Genomic DNA, 20,246 nt, shown 5'->3' with positions numbered 1-20,246 from the left:
ACTTTTGCACAGCACCAGCAGAGTGGACTATGGCCGTACAGCGTTAACCAGAGGGTTTGGACTCACTCCTGCAATTCCACGAATCGTCACACGACTCAGGGCCGCAATTGCGTTCGAGAAATGAATATTTTTTCTGTCTTTTATTAAACATTCTGGTTGCATTCTTTCGTATTTGTTATCTTTTCTATGTAAATTGCTGTCAATTTCATTAGCCTAAGAGTGGCGCTGTCGTATCGTTTGCTTATAATTAATATAAACCAAAAATATACATCGAGTCTTCCATATACAATTTGATGCATGAGCCTACATAATACATACACATTGATTAATCAATGTATCATTACACCCTAATATAAACCCTAATTGTAAAGTCACTCTTATCCTATTAAATAAATAAGCCATATTCAACAGGTAGGCTTTCGCGACCAATATTTTTCATAATGAAGGGTGTTTGGGTTAGATTGCATAAAATATAAATGTGTCCTTAACCCACCACCACCCGACACAGCCAATTAGTAAGGGGCCGTCCATAAATGACGTCACGCGATTTTGGACATTTTTGCCCCCCCCCCCCTTCGTCACACGGCGTCACAAAAAGTCAGACCCCCCCTCAAATATGACGTCACAAAGCTCTGCCATCCCCCCCCCCCCCAAAAAAAAATGCTTCAAATCGCTTTAAACTATTGTCATTGTAGTGCGCATTTAATGTGGCGCTGGACTCTGATGTTGTATGAGAAAACATTTATTAAAAAGTATATTTAATTAAGTAGAACGTGTTGTAAATTTTGATTTAAAGCTTTCGTGACTGCAGTAATTCATATTCTTAGTTTTTTCGGTAAAGTCACGTTGAAGAGAAACAACAAAATAACAAAATATATATAAAACAATAAAAAAAATTTCTCACGACGTTTCGACCATAACTCAAACGGTCATCATCAGGTGATGATCATCATCATCAGGTGATGATGACCGTTTGAGTTATGGTCGAAACGTCGTGAGAAATTTTTTTATTGTTTTATATATATTTTGTTATTTTGTTGTTTCTCTTCAACGTGACTTTACCGAAAAAACTAAGAATAGAACGTGTTGTCTATATTTATTTAAAGTTGCGCATTTTGATGTGACGTCACATTTCTCATCCCCCCCCCCCCCATCGTCACACATCGTCATAAATGTCTGACCACCCCCCCTAGGTGCGTGACGTCATTTATGGACGGCCCCTAAGGTTTGCCACGTGAACAAGATTTACAATGGATTACAATTACATCGATGTGCTGAAGTAATAGTGAATTGGCACATTTTGTTCACGTGACAAATCTTACCAATTGGCGGTTTCGGATGGTGATGGTGGTGGGTTAACGACACATTTATATTTCCGAAATCTAACTCAAAAACTTTTATCATGAAAAAAAACAATATTTTATAGCCATATTATATATGTGTTGAACTTCTTTCGCACTGTACGTAGCCAACCGTGCTAATCTTTGTCAATCAACTGCTACGTGAAGGTCTGCCCATGCCGTGACAGCAATTCTTCACCAACTTCATCAGTACGTGTTGGTAAAAAGGGGGTGGCCCAGGACAGTTCAAAGGCATTCACGTGGCCACTGATGTTATCTGTCGCCCAAATTCTGACTCTTGTCTCGGGTTTCATAGCTTCGTCAATTAACAACTACTCACCACCAGAATATAGTAACAGAATATAAATATATAAAAATAGATAATCAGACAATATACCTCCTTTCCATATCTGTCCCTCCACGTAATAAATAAAAGTGTTTTGTATTACTCTTTAAGATTTATATCTTTTTTATATACTCTTTGGTTATTTCGGTAAAGTCACGTACGTATAAAATATAATAAAATTAATCAGGACGTTTCGGGTGCAACACAAACGTCCATCATCAGGTGTTGCGCCCGAAACGTCGTGATTTATTTTATTATATTTTATACCTACGTGACTTTAGCGAAAGAACCAAAGAGTATGGATTCCTGCAGTCACGAAAGATTCAAATAAATATTTTTTGTCTTTTTTTATATGGAGGCATATATTGTGGAAGGATTCCTATTGTTAAGACTCTGAATTGCAAACTGATCGATTATTTTGAATATTGACGTCTTCTTGGCATGCCTACGCTCTACAAACAAAGGCTATGGACTCTCCAAATGAAAGAAAAATATTGACCTCTGCATTCTGCCCACAACACGGGGAAATGGAGGAGGTACTGAGGAATGCTGAGGACAATGCTCCGGTTCTCTTTGGGTTACAGACACTTCGGGTAAAGGAATGTGTTCTGGAAAGTCAGTCTGTCACGCTAGCGCCCAAGAGCTTAGCTCAGTTAGGAGTGGCACGCATACTACACCCGCTGTGGCCAACACATAAACACTGCGCGACGATCGCTTGTGTTGTGATCGAAACGTCGTAGTTTCTTGTTATTTTTTTGTTATTTTTTGTTATTTTCTTTGAACCTATCTAGGTGACGATACTGAAAGGCCCAAAGAATACTGCACGTACATCAGCTACAACCGTGGAGTTTGTGCAGTTTATTCCCCCTGTACGTGAGAGCCAGCAAATGTCAGGGTTTCTGTTTATATAAACACACCGATGCTAAAGAGAGATTGGTCTCTGTTGGTCTGCTATGACTGTGATTAGAAATACCCCCCAGAAAATAATGTTCTGAAGATAAGAGTGAACTTCTGATTTATATCTGTATTAGATAGCTACATATTGCTACGCGTTACACAAAATACAAATGCATGCAATGAGTTGACAAATGTAGAAGTTGGGCGAGTTGTTGCTCTGGAGACTGGGAGATCGTTAATCGATGTTCAATTGTTGAGTTGATAATGGCATTGGTCGTGAGTTCTCACTGAACAGAGTGGGCCCGCATGGGAGCTGCCATCTTCCACGCCAATCGACGCCAGCTACGATCCGCAGCTCCCTGTGATCCTGCTGCATGTACCCGCACGTAGAAAACAAATTGTGCGATACGGCCAACGGAGTTGAACCGGGATCTCTGGTCGGAAGACCCGGACCCAGTTTCCAGCAAAAGTTTTGCGATCCGTCCTTAAGTGTGAGCCAGTTTTTCAAGTAACTTAAAACGGTGCTTTTATTCCAAAGAGCTTACGATGTGTGATTGGCACGGTACATTAGCGATGGACTAGACTCGTAAGAGTGCGCGATAATAAACATTCAGATTTGGCAAGTGCCATAAAAAAGTGTCATTGGTATCACAAGTAAAATATGCATGCGCGGAGAGTCTCGATGGGAGGTCGCAGCAGAGTAGGTTAATCAAGCTCATTGTGATCTCGTGGGAATTCGTTTTCCAAACTTTGACAGCAATTGTCATCACTATACTGTATTAGCATTGTAATATTCCGCTGATTACGCAGGAACTGCGGCGATGCATCAGGTTTGGCTTCGGAGTGAACACAGGCAAGCTATTCAAGTTTTAATAACAAAAATACTCAACAAATTCATCAATAATACTCTTGCCTTAAAATGAAAAATAAATAATTGGAGGCTTTTTGGTAATGTCCCTTCTTCATAGCATATCATGAAGAGCCATTTCCCAAAATGTCACTTGTCATGAGTTGTTTTGTTATATGTGCTTGTGCACCAACGCAGCATCACCAAAATAAATCATTAGTGATGCTTAGACTACTGCCATTTAGTACATGTGAAGGTTAATTGTTAGAATATATTTTGTTTGTACGAGTGTGCCACACAAATTCTGGGCATTTAATAAATGTACGAGAGGCAAACAGTTTTAATAACATGATTTTTTAAGCACACATGAACCAATGTATTGCTTTTTCCAATATAGTTAAAAAAGATATGCATTAGCATATCAATGGACTCTCACCTGCTTAAATAAGATATGGATCTTTCCTGGCATGGCTGACCAGAATGAGCACCTGGTGCAGGTGTGTGAGGCCCATCACTGACGACACGAAAGGCAGCGATGCTGTGGTGCTGGTCCATTTACCTCGTGCGTTCGACAAACCTTTATAGGTGCTTGCTAGCAGCCGTTTATCACGACTGTCCAAGAGAGCTAAACACGCTCGTGACGTCACTCCACTGCGACCAGCCACCTCATTAATATTCATGACCAGGTTACGTCCTCCACATCGACCTGCCCCGTCACTCCGCATGGAAACCCCCCCCCCCCCCCCACATTAATAATCACGACCAGAACTATTTGGTTCTTTCGGTAAAGTCACGTAGGTATAAAATGAAATAAATTAAATCACGACGTTTTGGGCGCAACACAAGCGTCCGTCATCAGGCGTGACAACCACAGCAAGAAACAATTGCTGAAGTGGGCAAAAGGGCTGCCGTGACAAGAGGCTTTATAGGTAAGAGAGGGGGGAGGAGCCAGGGAGGAGGGATAGAGAGGGCGGGGGTGTGGGGTAGGGGGAATGGGGAGCTGACAATGCCGGGGCAGGGAAGTATGCAGGGCTGGGAGTAGGAGGCTGACGAAGGCAAGAGATGCGGATATGAAGGCAAACTATAAAGCAGTTAAGGTTTTACCTGGTTAATAACATCATTCCAATGATTGCTCAATTTGTATCCATCTTCTCGGTTGAAGTTATGTCTGTGTTTATATATCTGGATGGCTTTATGAACAAACCTTTGATAGTGACTTTACCGAAAGAACTAAGATTATAAGTAGCCAGAAGGTTTGCAGAGCACCTTGGTCTCGGAAAAAAACACAAAATATCATGAGAGCCCACAGCGTTATAGCAATGATCAGCTACGGCGGAAGTATTAGTCTTTCCGTGTTTCAGATCTGCCTTGTGCTCGCGAACACGGTCCGACACATGCCGTTTCATTTCCACAATGTAACAATCACCACAGGAGCAACTTAGTTTGTAGACTCCCGGATATTGCATGTCAGGAATGACATCCTTCACAGATGGGATTAGATCACGTATTTTGTGTACTGTACTGAATCGGATCTGGATCTTGTGTTTGTTTAAGATTTTGGCAATCTTTTTGGTAACGCCTGCTATGTATGGTAACGTGATGGTTTTGACCGGCGTCTCAGGGGGTTGTTTCTCCATGGTTGGAGACACAGCTTTGCCAATAATGCGGTCCGAATATCCATTCATCTTAAGGGCCTGGTGTACGTGTTCCAGTTCACTGGCTAGGTGGTGTTGGTCAGAAATGCAGTGGGCCCTATGGTGTAGTGTTTTGATGAGGGAATTCTTCTATGCCGGATGGTGGTGGGAATCAGGTTTCAGATAGGAATCTGTGTGGGTGTCTTTCCTGTAGACAGTGTCCCAAAGAGCCATCATGTCTCTTTTCAAACAAAACATCAAGGAATGGTAGCTTACCATCCTTCTCCACTTCCATGGTGAATTTGATGGATGGGTGTATGGCATTAATGTGGTTGAGAAATTGGTTCAATGCTGGCAGGCCACGTGGCCAAATTACAAAAGTGTCATCCACATATTTCTTCCACAAGGAAGGACGTAGGGTGGGTGTCTGGATGGCATCTGTTTAGAACGTCTCCATGAAAACATTCGCTATCACTGGTGATAAGGGGGAACCCATGGGGGTACCTTCATTTTGTTTGTAGAAAGTACCATTCCAGGTGAGGTAAGTGTTGGTAATTATGACCAGGTGACGTCCTCCAAATGGACACCCCAACCATTGATAATAATTAGCAGGTGACGTCACTCCACATATGGGGGGGGGGGGGCGAGGCGTCTCCTCCCCCCTCCTCGGCGTCAACTTACAACCCTCACTACAAAGTTAGAACCCTCACGTCACACGATCTCCGTGACGCTGTTGAGACATCGAAGTAAAAAGGACGTCACGATGAACAAGGGATTATAACCTTAAAATGAAACAGGTCTGTGTCACCGCGGCCTTACAAATCACACACGCATTAATGCAATGAATATCACGTCGCGGTCTGCTTTTCGCTTGCAAGTTTCAGATTCACTGCAATACACCCGTCTTTGGACGGGCAAAAGGCTAGTTGTAAAATAATAAGTTGATGTTGAAGCATATGTAATTCGTGCAGTACTCAACTTTGCCCTAGGTAGTTGTCTCAGTGGCGAGAATCTGATTGAAGAGTTGAGGCACAGAGGCGTTCGTTTTCGCATATAGCGCCCACATGCTGTTTACGGTCAGGTTCATTACAGTTAGTGTGTTTGTGTGCTCGCTAACAGCACTTGCCCCGACAGTCCGTTCAGGCTATACAGGGGATTTTTTTTGTCTTTGGTGCGGGTTATACGTGAAGCGCACATCTCTAGAACTGGAATGTGGAGTGCTACTAGCAAAGGTTTATTTTATTTAACGTTTCGATTTAAAGCTTTCGTGACTGCAATGATTCATCTTCTTTGGTTCTTTCGGTAAAGTCACGTAGAATGATAATAAAATAATACATTGATATTTTATCAATTTATTTTTAATAAATTGATATTTTTTTTTATCAATTTATTTTTAATAAATTGATATTTTATCAATTTATTATTTTATTATCATTCTACGTGACTTTACCGAAAGAACCAAAGAAGATTTATTTAACGTGTTTGTTTCCTAGCGTAGTTTTGACCTGTAAAATGCAACAGTTGGAGTGCTTTTGATTTAAAGCTTTCGTCTTCTTTGGTTCTTTAAATCGAAAATTAAAGCTTTCGTGACTGCAGGGATTCATATTCTTGGTTCTTTCGGTAGAGTCACGTAGAAGGGAAACAATAAAATAATACAAATATAAAACAAACTGTCGAATCGCTATCCGTGCGATTTGACAGTTAAAAAAACCGCCACTTTTTTCAAAATTTCTTGCTGTGGTTTTCACACCTGATGATGATTGCTTGTGTTGCAGTCGAAACGTCGTGAGAATTTTATCGTTTTATATTTTTTATTATTTTATTGCTTCCCTTCTACGTGACTTTACCGAAATAACCAAGAATATAGTTGGAGTGCTCTTCCCCCTTCAGATTTGGGAAATCTAATTGAGGCTAATGTCTTTAAGCAACAAACTAAGGGTGCAAATTAGTTTGATGCTCTGAGGGCTTTAACAAAACGTAAGTTGATTCACTGTGTTCCACCTGAATGTGCCACCCTTTATACGTACACTTTCATGGATGCTGCCATGGTATGACGGTCATCACACTGGACTGTCAAATCAGAGGTCGCCTGTTCAATTTTATTTTCCGGCACCACTGCAGTGAAGAAAATGCGGTGCCTCAAATGTAAACGGAGACACTGCGGTGAGACGATCCGCAGGCTGCACGTGATGGAGTCAAATGTGGGCAACCTCACGATTCCCAAGACGTCTGGCAGGCGTGGAAGAGTAGGCCAAATACCCTATCTGGAGGCGCCTCGCTCGCCTCATTCTCACGGTGGTCCTTCTGCCAGCAGTGCTTTGAGCAAATTGCAGAGCTGCGTTTTCGACATTTTCGTCTTACACACTTTGAGTAAAGCTTAATATGTATATATATGCGTAGAATTCTGGAAATAAAGACAATACACTGTTAATTAAATTTCATAACGTGTAATGTATTCCCCATATATTTGTATTAGATTTTGACAGGCAGTGCGATACAGCTCACTCACAAGAGCATACATTTCCCAGTCTTAACAGGATACGTACCCTCCTGGCATAAAGACGTATTATGTATTACCACATAAAATGAGTGTGAATCAAGTGTTTTAAAAGTCTAAACCTTTTTCCCGTGTTGTTGGAAATTAGCACATGCTGGCTTGCACCAGGTTACAATAACAGGCACTGGAGCTTTTCCTGTACGAGAACAAAGTGGTGCTTTCAAATATTTTTTTTTATATTAACAGTTCACAGTAAAGGCATTCAATTCCGCTTCATTTTATGTGTTAATAAAGGGTCCTTTTCAATGAAGAAGCGATACATTCTACACGAGGCACTAGAAAAAAATGAGTTTGAGGATGTTTCGTTTGAGACAGAACCGTTCAGATGAGTAAGTGACGAGAGATTCCATCACAATAGAAGAATTAGCAGAGGTCGTAAAACAAATACCGTATATTGAACAACACACAATTGCATTGCACGTGCGAAATCCACCAATTCAGCAGAACTGCATTTGTCTTGGGCCACCAAACTGAATACATTGAACGAAAATGTGCACGATCTTCAGCCAGCCGTGAAAGATATGCACAACCTTTAGACTCGTTTCATAATGATTATTATTATTAGGAATCATCAGTACAGTGCCGTAAATTTCAGTCATTAATGTTCACTGCTGCCCTCCTGGAGCCTCAGATATGGAGAGGGCGTGCCTTCACACTATGGGACCCAATAGCACGAGATGAATCATCACGATATAAAAATACGTGTGTCGTTGTTTCATTGTGAACAATTTATTCTTCGTATAACCTTACATACCTCTCGCAGTTTAAAGAACAATACCTCTTGGTCCAGAAGACGTCCACATTAGCATAGCATCTTGTGTTGCAATCGAAATGTCGCATTCTATTACTTAATTTATTTTCTTTCGACGTGACTTTACCGAAAGCACCAAAGAGCATCCTCCATCTATGACTGTTTTTTGCTACCCAGTGTGTTCACTGTCATCCACACGGCATTGCAAAACCTCTCTTCCTCACTCCCACGTAAATAGCCATCGCCAAACACCACGAAAAAAATGTGTCCCGCACTTGTGTTCACGACAGAGATGCAGTTGCATCCAGATGATTTGTACACCTAAATTGTCATGGTTTTCTCGTGTCTTTAAATGCAACCACATCTTGAAGCACTGATAAGCAGCTCTGGGCTACAGGGGGTAGTTCTGGGTGAAGCAACATTCCGTGCCACAGGTGGCCCACACTTGGTGAGTATTGTGCATTGATGTGAAGCTGACTGAGGAGCTGCCAATGCATGAGCCACGTGTTATTACACCGTTTATGTCACTGCAACATGCCTGGCAGTCACGTCACTTGAGAATGCTCTTTCTCATTATTGAAGCTTCAAACTGATATTGGTCAGCCGGGAATACGCAGGTAACAAATACTTAATTTGCACCGATGTATTTATACGACTAATACCGGTGCGTTATCTATTAATTCACTCATTTAGAGTAGTTCTCACGTAACTCGCTGTTATTGACCACATTAAGAAACTAGAACCGCTAAAGTGATGCCACGTCAGTTGGTACCGGCAAGTGAGATATCTGGCTCGTGGACTATCATTAGGTAAATATCCACCGGATAAAGCACGAGTTTTTTTGGTTTGCATCATCCTTTCGTCGGATGTTCATGAAGATATAGAGGTTTTGTCGGACCCGTGAAGCAATGCTGTGCCGCTAAGTGACGTGAAATTTTGTTTTCACCTGGCGAGCCCTGATGGACAAAAACGACTGTGATGGCAGACTATTATTATCACACTGCAATCTGATTTCTTGACAGCTCACAAACACGGTGTGATATAGCTCTGAGAAAGGAGTCATTAGCGGAAAATTGAGATTCACAGTTCATGCAAATTATCCATAACACCATAATCACAGCACAACACTAGTGCCATAGTAACCAGTCTTAGCACCATATTTGTGTAGTGGGTTCGAATTAGGCGCACACCCAACTTGGAGGCAACACTTATTTTTATAACAGCAACCAACGTAAACACTATACATAAGGTGGTGACCACCTTCCTAATCTCACTAACACTCTGGGAACACTACACAGCGTGACACACGGCAGGCAACGGGCTGCCTGGTCACGAACGACGATCGGGACTTGCGAACCGATGACGACGTCTTCACTCCGGAGTTCAACAGCCCAGCTCTGCGTTCACACCCCGATTATAACCGCTGTATCGTGGCCGGCTCCGCCCAGGCCACGCCTCTCTTCTCGTTCCTTCGGGAAGGTCCGGGTCCTCAACCACGTGACCCCCCAAGCTCCCCCTTGGGGCGCCTAGCCCCCCTTTGTTCGGTCACGTGTCTTGTCGGGTTCACGTAAAGTGTCATGGCCTGACACAACCTCCACGACACCCACCTCTATCCCCCATGCGGGCCAACACAGTAGTGACGTCATATTTCACTACATTTGTATGATAGCGCCAGTATTGTACACTTGTAAGGTTCTGACTTCGAATCAAGGCTGGGAGTCGATTCAGTCCATTGTGCCTCTGGAGTTCGAAATTAACATGATCACCACTTTGTGGAAAGTCAATGCTGTACTGTTGAGAGGCTCATGGCCGGATTAAGGTTCTTGTAAGCCCGAGGCACTTCTGTTATGTAGGCCTTCAGTGATAACTTCCTCCAGTTGGTACTGCCGCTGCCCCATGTCACTACCGCCGCTGTCACTCGCTTGATTGTGAGGAAAACAACACCATTTGAAGATGTTATTGCTAATTATTAAAGAAGATATCTTGGTTAGATTTTTTTTATCATACAAACCAAAAAACACATGGTAATCTTTTTTTTGTTTCTCGTAGGCTCTTTAGTTTTCGAAGGCTCTAGGAACAGTGCCTACTGTGGCACATTGGATGAGTAGGCCCTGGAGAGGCTGACATTCACCATAGTCTTGTGGAATTTGTAGTGCTGGCTCTGGACCACTAATTGTGTTTCAGCATCAACCAATTCTCACTTGTGTAAGAATACATAAGTGAATTGTAAGTACTGCATATTCTCAGCATATTCAAAATAGGAAAAACGGATCTATTAGTTTGTGCATTGTGGAATAACGCCAGGTAAATGTCGCTCATTGAAAGGGTTGACAGGGCTGCTTTCTTTTCATCTTGATGAGAATCCCCACTTGGACCTTTCCAACGCAAATATCTCGTTAAAATTATAAGTAACGGGTGAGAGGAACTGGTCCTGCATGAGCCAACTTAGGCTTATTTTGAAAATAAACTTGTAAATGTCCCCCATTATTAAAAGCGTTGACATTGTAATGGCTTTGAATAACTCGGTGTTCTTATGTGTACAGCTCTTAAGCAATGATGGAAATACTAAATCCTATGCATGGGGCAAAGCACTCTGTAAGACACCATTGTTGATGTATTATAAAGTGATACCCATTTTCCTAACCCTGGGGACAAGAAGGCTGAAGTTAACCACCAACTGGGATTTGGACTTGTAGCCTTTTGATTGTAAGTCATGTGCTCTAACCACTGCACTACCCAATAATCTGCTCTCGATCGATAGGTCTCGTATACACAGCAATGTGGATTGCACTCATGACTGCACTGGAATATTCAAATATAAAGCCAAAATCAAGAATTGAATGCCAATTTAGCATGTTTTGCCTTATCAGCATTTATTGATTCCTTACTCTTTGGTTCTTTTGGTAAAGTTACATAGGTAGACAAAATAAAATAGAAAATTATATATCATGACGTTTCGATCGCAACACAAGCCGCTGTCCTCAGGCGGAAAAAATAATCCAGCAGTGGAACTGCTGAACCAGGAAGAACACAGCAAGAGAGCTGTTACAAGATGTTATATATGTTGGCGATGGGCAAGCAGGCGGGGTCTGAGCTGGAAAGGAATTCCATCCTTGCACACAAGCACGTCAGTTGTGTTAATGGGGGAGATTAGGGAGAGAGAGATTATGGAGAGCGATTAGCATGAAATGAGCTTCCGTCGCCACATAAGAGTATCGTCCCCGCATATGCGCACAACAGCAGTGTTAATGGGAGATTAGCACTATGTTGATGGGAGAGATTAAGCAGAGAGATTCGGGAGATTAGCAAGTTAATGTCACATCTATGTGTAACACAAGCTGCGGCGCTGCAAACTGGGCTGTGAGAGGCAAGCATATCCACGCAAGAGAACCACCGCAATGGTGGTCGCGCCAGTGAGACACACAGCCCATCACACAGCCAGAACCATCGGTACATCGAGGCTAAGGGAACACAGGTGGCCATGTTAGTGAGACCCCAGCCCGTTAATGCAGAGGCAGTCAACAGGGCAATGCAACGCAGAGTCGGAGATAACAGCCAAACGGCAGGAAGGATTCCTTGTTAATAACAGGATTCCTTGTTAATGACATTTTACCAAACGTGCATACACGTGAAGTGGAAGCATTTGTACAATGGTAATATTTTTGATTAAAAAAAAACTTTCACGGCACTTTCCATTTTAAACTATTATCCCAACATGTCTTAACAAAAAATAAAAGCAATTCTTACACAGCTCATTGGCCCTACAGCGTTCTGGGAGTGCATGATTTTAGCAGCAAACTCTGGACCAGTTCACGAGTTTGCTTCTACTGAATCAACGGAGCTGAAAGGACGCACTCCCAGAAGGCCATTAGACCGATTGGCTATATAATACTTTTTTGTGTGTGGAGAGACAGATCTGTGATGCTAATGTTGATTTTATAGTCGTAATAAATTATAACACTGTTGCGCAAAAGCTATTCAATTGTGCAATATTCCTAACATGTGTAATGTCAACGATTCAGAGACAGAGTTTATAGGAGGCACCTTTATTAACAACTTCCACGGTCTCGTCCATGCAATTTCCAGTGTAGCTTAGCCGAGCCTGTACACAACACTAGCCATCTCACACTGATGGCGCTGACTGAGATAGCCAACTACTATCCTTCATAGCGCAATATCTAGCGGAGACGATTAGCGATGACGGCGACGAGATGACAGCAACGACGAGACGAGTCCACTCCCAGAACCGGCAGCCTCGAGCTCCCACTCTCGGCTCCTTTCATGCAACCAGCGCGGCCTGGCTCTGCCCTGACCGCGCCTCCCTTCTCGAACTCGCTAGCAGGTTCCAGGGTCCTCCGTGATTGTCAGGACGACCCCCAACTCCTGCGCTAACGACAGCAGCCTCTTCACTGCTAAGGAGTCGAGCGCCGTCCGGTCCATGTGGGGATACACCTCCTGCCCCAATGCCAGTAGAGCACTATGAAAAGCGAGAGGCGTCTCGGCCTCCCCCTGCTTCAACTGCAAATATATCCCATGGACGTTGTATGGCGGGTCGAAGACTGCCATCATTTGGGCCTATGCCCACTGGAGAGTTGACCGATCACCTTCCGGGATGGCCTGGAACGCCACCAATGCATTGTCGTTGCATTGAGGGCCTTCGGTAGGGCTCGCAGGGCCTCCTGTTCTGTCCACCCGACAGACAACCAAGCTGCTATTTTCTTATTCCTAGCTCTTTCGGTAAAGTCACGTTGAAGGGAAACAATAAAATAATAAAATATATATAACAATATATATAACAATATATTTTATTATTTTATTGTTTCCCTTACCAAAAGAGCTAGGAATATGAATTACTGCAGTCACGAAAGCTTTAAATCAAAATTTAACCAAGCTGCTATGAAGCGACGAGAGAACGCCATTCAATCGCCTCCCGCTGCCATAAACTCCCGAACGGGAGGCAGCCATCATGATCGGCATGCAGCTCCTTGCATCGCCGCCTTAGCGTCATCCCGCGTCCCTTCCCAAATAGCACCTGCCGGCCACGCCATGCCCTCCGCGAGCAAAATGGCACCTGGCAACCGTGTGGTCTTTGCCGTGAGATTCACTGCTGAAAAAGGCAGCTCTGATGTGCCCCGCGTCCCACGCCAAATTGCACCCGTCGGCCCCACTGTGCCCTCCGCAAGCGAAATGGCAGCCGGCACCACTTCGACATTGCGACCTAAACCCTGATGCCTATCGAATGTTTTCCAACCACTTCTGACACCAGTTGTAGTGTCAACGATTCAGAGACAGAGTTTAGAGGAGGCACCTTCTTAATGAACAACTTTCACGGTCTCGTCCACACACTCTCCACAGTAGCTTAGCCTAGCCTGTACACAACACTAGCCGTCTAACACTGACGGCACTGACTGAGATAGCCAACTACTATCCTTCGTAGCACAATATCTAGCAGAGACGTTTAGCGACGACGGCGACAAAATTACAGCAATGACGAGACGAGTCCACTCCCAGAACCGGCAGCCTCGAGCTCCCGCTCTCGGCTCCTTTCATGCTACCAGCGTGGCCTGGCTCCGCCCTGACCGCAGCCTCCCTTCTCGAATCCGCCAGCAGGTTCCAGGGGCCTCCAAATGGGGTCCTCCCTGATCCTTGCCCTAGTTCCTCCTCTCTGCCACATACCGTGCACACCCTCACTGGCGTGTGCACTCTGTCCACCACAGTTGCTGCTGCTGTCCACCAGACGGTGCTGATACACTACACATGTATTCAAATGTTGCCACTCTAAAGTTCTGCCTGAGGAAGTTTATAATTTTGTTCATTTGAGTTAAAAGAAAAATTTCATAGTGCTTCCCATAGGAGTCTCAGTGTGGGGAGCAGTGGTGCAGTTGCTCACACACTGCATTGCGAATCCAGCAACCTGGATTAAATTCTTAGCCTGGTATCTGAATCTGTCCTGGGTGTTCTGTGGATCAATGCAGCATAAGATGAGTATCTGGTGCAGTGTGTCAAAACGTCACCACTGAAGGAACAGAGATGACCAGTTCCAGGCCACATTACCCCTTCGTGTGCCATGTCTGCATGAATAGACATGTAATAAACGCACTTTCCCCAACCGTCTGTGGTTTAGGCACACACAACTAATTCATCGTTCATGGCTGACAAAATAAACTACTCAAATTTATACCCTACACAACGCAACATTTTTCCATGCAGATGAGCCAATTCTATTAATAGGTTTACTAGAAATCGACTTGTGTGTATTTTTTGTATTACAGTACGTGGCTGGGTTATTTGGATAGAATGGCAATATTATAAGCTTGGCATTTAGCATTAGTTCCTTCTTCTTGCAGAAATAGATTATGACTGAGTGACTGATTTCCTGATGCTAAATATGACCACAATCCCGTGAACCACAGTCACAAAAAACGCCGACGTTGCCGGAGTCAAGCAAATGCAACTCTTTATATTTGATCTCGTGTCTGGGTCAAATACAAAGCGACCCAAAATGGCGGCCAAAGGTACAGCATTCCCTTACTCATTATGTATTCCTTTACTCATTCCACACACAATCGTGCAGGCTGTTATCCTTTTTTCTCATTCGTAGAATTGGGCTACAGGCATCAGTTGTGAAAAGGGAGAGGAGAAAGGATCATTCATTGAGTATTTATTCGGGGGTAGTGAGCAGGCGCCTTATTGTATAGGCTTGCTCGGCTTGTGTAACAGAACGCAGGAGTCATTTTAACGTCCCCTGCACAAAGCGTGGCACACTTTATTTAATGCCATTCCCACGGTGTGCAGTATGTGAGAAATGTGTTTTTTTTAATGCAGGTAAGTCAGTGGAGGGATTCAACTTTTGTGAAATCTTGTATGTTATATAAAAAAGCCGATAATGGGAAACATGGATTGAAGGGCACTTTGAAGTCGGAGGCATGCGAACGGTACTGACTCGGGGCGGATTAGCTTTAAAACAAACTAACCTGTAGAATGTATTTGGACAACACAAAGTCAAAATAAATAGGCTGCCCTGCAGCAGTGGTACACGCTGTCAGCCACCGGTCTCGTGGCACAGCCGTTGAAAAAAAGCGGACATGCCCACATAATACGATAAATAACATTCCCCTGGGCTGCGTGACAGTGATGGCATTCCCTGCATCTTCGTCTATTAAGAATTGTTCTCTGACTGCACCAACATCTGCTTAGCATCCCCCCTGCAAGCGCCCCCCCCACCCCCTCTTTAACAGGCCAGGCAGTTGTCCCAACGAGGACTGCGTTTTAAATTGTTTCGTGCTGAATTTACTAGAGGCAAGTCAGATATTGCTGTGAATATACATTCCAATAGCCAGAGTCTAGCATATTCTTTCATTTAAAAAAAGTCGAAGTATCCACATGATAAAACTAATATTGGAGTATCATTCAAATGCTGTCATTGGCAATGAGCCGGTGATGAGAATTTGATATTCCCACGATGAAGGGCAGTCTATACAAAGGACAATTTTCATGATTGAATCCCTCCAAAGTGGTGCCTATTGGCATGGGAGGCATGTATGTTTGTTTGACTTCTTTCACACCGTATGTAGCCAGTCTCAGTCTCATTCGACCCTCAACCAGGATTTTAACTTGGAACCCTATTGTTGTGAGTCAAGCGCTCGTGCCATCTGGTAAATGCTTGTCATTACTAAGGCTTGTCAGATATAGTCACCTGCCTTCATATCTTATATCATTTATCGGTTTTAAACAAAAGGTGAAGGTGCAGGACTGGAATTGCTTGTTCATGCCACTGTTGCCATGGCTTCCATGAGTGGGTGCACGAGAGTGTATTTTGTCTACTCTACCATCTCAGCAAGACATATTGGACGAGGGTGGCAGTGCCTACACAACATATCATAATACTGTGGACCATATGTAGTACTAGCTTGATTGCCCGTCCTAGGAAGGAAGCTGTAATATTTACAAAAAAAGTTTAGCAGATTATAATTGTATATTGTGTGTAAATTCAATGGCAGTGAATCTTGCACGAAAGAATGTCATCAAACACTTCACTGCAGTTCACTGTAGCACTGTTTTAATGGCAGTGATTCTTGCACAAAACTCTATCATAAAACACCCCACATCATGTCACAGTAGCACTGTATATAACGGACCTTCAATTTGTTCAAATTCACTGCTCTGATACTTTATTATCTTCTGCTTTCGGTCGCTGGGTGTTGAAATAAATTGGAATTCGATACAATCACCGATACATTTCTATCTTACCATAACGTAGAAGCATAAATTAGACTTGCCTTTTGTCTCAAGTGCTGAACAAATAAATAAAGACACCAAATACACTTTGATGCTGCGTAGAATAATTTATTAGATTAACTTTCAATAAAGAAACGTCAAACTTAAAGCGAATTTGTGGAAAAAAATATTTCCGCTCGACCTTCTTCTCGTGAGTGTAAAAATCCACCCGCTCATGAATATTCATGACGGGGGGGGGGGTGCGTCATGGGGAGTGACGTCACGCGCGTTACACACAAACACACATTATTGGCTCATTATAGTAGTAATGCAGGACATCAGTGAAAAAGAGCTTCATGGCTCATCGGATTGCCCCAGTCTAAATAGAGATTCTGATTCTGAGTAAACCACTGGAGTATGCGCTCCTTCAACAGGGGAGGAATAGGAAAAGTATACAAAGCTCTATCGTGGCCAGCAGACCTCGACATTGGCATTTAACTCCTGAACATATATACCATAGGCAAGTATAGAATAACATACAGTTTAAAGGTGGGTCTTCTAAAACACTCAACCGTTCGGGTGAATGTGAGCTCCTTGAGTCTCCATTATACCATCCCACCCCATGTTAAGGACTGATCAAGCACTACTTACAGAGCGCAACGAATCATCGTGCAATGCTGGGCAAGTGAGTTCTATTGAAGTGAAACTAGAAGCATATCTTTGATGTCATCTTCCAGTGCCATTCTCAGACATGCTATAGGATCAGAATCTCTATCATCTGCAGTTTTCGAGGGGCCTTTGCCACATGCCGTGAATCTGATAGCCAACAGTTGGGATGTAACATGTCATGATAAAATCAAGAGGAGGAAGTATTTTCAGTGAGATTTTGACATCGACTACCGTATTCTATTGATGATTATATCCTCTGGAAAGTAAGACTCACCCCAAACCTGTGCTCAGTGTCGATACATTTACACAAATCGGGTCACTCACACAGCTACTCGATTATAAAATGCACCCAGAACTTTTAAAAAAGAGAATATTCAGGGGGGGAAACATTTCTTCAACTCCAGAAAATACGGTAAAAATAAGTTCATATTTATGAACTTCGCAAAGAAGAAAAAAGAATGTCCATCTATTCCCTGACTGAAAATGAGAGTTAACTGTCAGGTATAATTCAATGTTTCTGTCTCACTCAGTAATAATAAAAAGGTAATGAACATCCCCATAGTTTTCAAAGTATGCGTGTATATCTGTAGATAGTGGGGCGGGTGGGCGATGGTGGGTAGCGAGGAGTTATTGTTGAAAGAGTTGGGGGCAGGGATGGCAAATACCTTCGTTTCTCTACGGGACAAAGCACTCAACCATTGGGTTAAAGAGGACAAATAAACACATGAAACAATTACACCACAGTGCTGCTTGCCTACAAGCTGAGTGTGAATACAGACCATATTCACGTGAGCAGTAGCCAGCAATGGTGGGTGGAAAATACATACATTTTCACTTTTTAAAAATGCCGTATATATACAACATTATGACTGAATAATAGGGTTTTTACCCTTTTTTCTGGCAACAAAACTGAAACCTTTTTACAAGGATTCATGTCTGCATTAACCACAATACCTGCAGTCAAAATGCAAACAAAAAACATACTATGATAATATATTATGCATTGTCCTTGAAACTGATTGGTCCACACCAAGGGACGGCTTTCTTTTGAGCCTCGACCTAATTGGTGCTCGACCAGATGACGCCAAAAGGCTCAAAAGAAAGCCGTGCCTTGGTGTGGACCAATCAGTTTCAAGGACAATGCATATATTATCATAGTATGTTTTTTGTTTGCATGTTGACTGCAGGTATTGTGGTTAATGCAGACATGAATCCTTGTAAAAAGGTTTCAGTTTTGTTGCCAGAAAAAAGGGGAAAAACCCGATTATTACATTTTGGTACTGGTAAAGGAGGTCTAATGATGTAAATTATGACTGAATTCCTGCAGTGACTTCCTTCCGCACAACTAATCGCAACAACACGTTCGCCTCGTTTTAATTTGCAATAAATGCTGAAGTATTGAAACATATGATCATAAACGTGTACTTTGAATGTTAGATATTCAAAACGTGTTGTCATTAATGCACAGTGTATGCACCAAAAGCTCCTCCATAATCACATAGATTATGGGGAAAGTGTGGCTGGCAAGCGCCTATTAAGGCCACATGAGGTTGTGTGGTGTGGCCAATATGAAGCCAAATCGATTTGTAGCCCCAACCTAGCGCTGATGTTTGACAAACCGCAAAAGTAACTTCTTTATTTACCACCGAGTCAACCCGGAGTACCTAGGACCCAGGCAGCACTCACCACCGGTGTTGTGCATGGCCAGGAATTAAACCGGGGTTGCCAAAAACATAGGGCAGTGGGGGCTAACCACTAAGCCACTGGCTCTCCGCATCAAACAAAAGACAACAACAGACTGTCGGGGCAAGTGCTGTTAGCGAGCACCTATGAAGGCCAGAACGGCACACGAGGGGGTGGGTGGCCAGCACCACGCCCGGTCGCCTTTGTCTCCCCAGTGGCACAGCGCACCAGGTACTCATTTGAGGCTGAGTAAACCTAGGGGAGGCCCAGGACCAGTACTGAAAATTATCTGTATCGTCACTGGTATTGGCCATTAAGGGGAATCAAACCGCTACACTCCCACTGTCTTTGTTTTTCTCCTTATTACACGTAGACACACACATAGACACACACACAGATACACACGTAGACAGGCACACAGACACACACACACTCATAGACACATACACACTCATAGACACACACGTAGACACACACATAGACACACACATAGACACACACATAGACACACACACAGACAACAATAACCGCCATTCGCCAATAAGTGGCGGTGACGTCACCACGACGCTTGTGCCAGGCCATGTGCACCTTGAGGCCACGTGAAGTGTTGAACGCCCGCTGGCAGGAGGTCACGGGCAGACCCAAGTGCCACGGGTCGACTAAGATGACTGAGATGACTGGCCGATGCACCACACACACATAGACACACACACATAGACACACACACACATACGATCGCATTATATTATCTCGGTTGAACTTTCCCCGTTACTGTGCCGTCAACTTCTCTTACAGCCAACTGATATTAAAGAAATCGACACCGTGTCTCTTACGCAGTCATGTAGGCTTTGGGGGCAATGCAGGGGGTCGAGTGAATGAAAAATCTGTTGAGGGAGTGGGGGTAGTAGGGACCATATGTGTGATCACGCGCCTCGCTTGATGTATAGATAGCGGCAGAGGCCAATGCGAGGGAGCGCAAAGGGTCCTTGAAATTGTATCCCCACCCGCCAACATTTCCAGCTATGTTTGCCTGCCCTCTAAGACTCTATCCACCTCAACTCCTGGTTCAGAAATCTATTTTTAGACTTTTTAAAAGGTCTGTGAAGCTTGCTTCTTCCAATAGCAAGAGGTTCATACATAACACTGTGAAATGTGTTGATTGATCTGGCCCGGGTGGCATAGGAGTTTAGAGTGTCAGGATTGCAATTGGAAAGTTGAAGTTCAAATCCCCGGCCAGGAGGAGATTTGTTCCTTCATCTCTTTGTTGTCATTACAATAAGTACCATTTTTGTGCAAAGTCAACAG

This window comes from Petromyzon marinus, chromosome 15 (assembly GCF_048934315.1).
Source record: "Petromyzon marinus isolate PM22_M1 ecotype Great Lakes invasive population chromosome 15, UKy_Petmar_22M1.pri1.0, whole genome shotgun sequence".
NCBI classification, from domain to species: domain Eukaryota; kingdom Metazoa; phylum Chordata; class Hyperoartia; order Petromyzontiformes; family Petromyzontidae; genus Petromyzon; species Petromyzon marinus.
The sequence above is the reverse complement of the archived record's forward strand: the minus strand, read 5'-3'. Positions refer to the sequence as shown.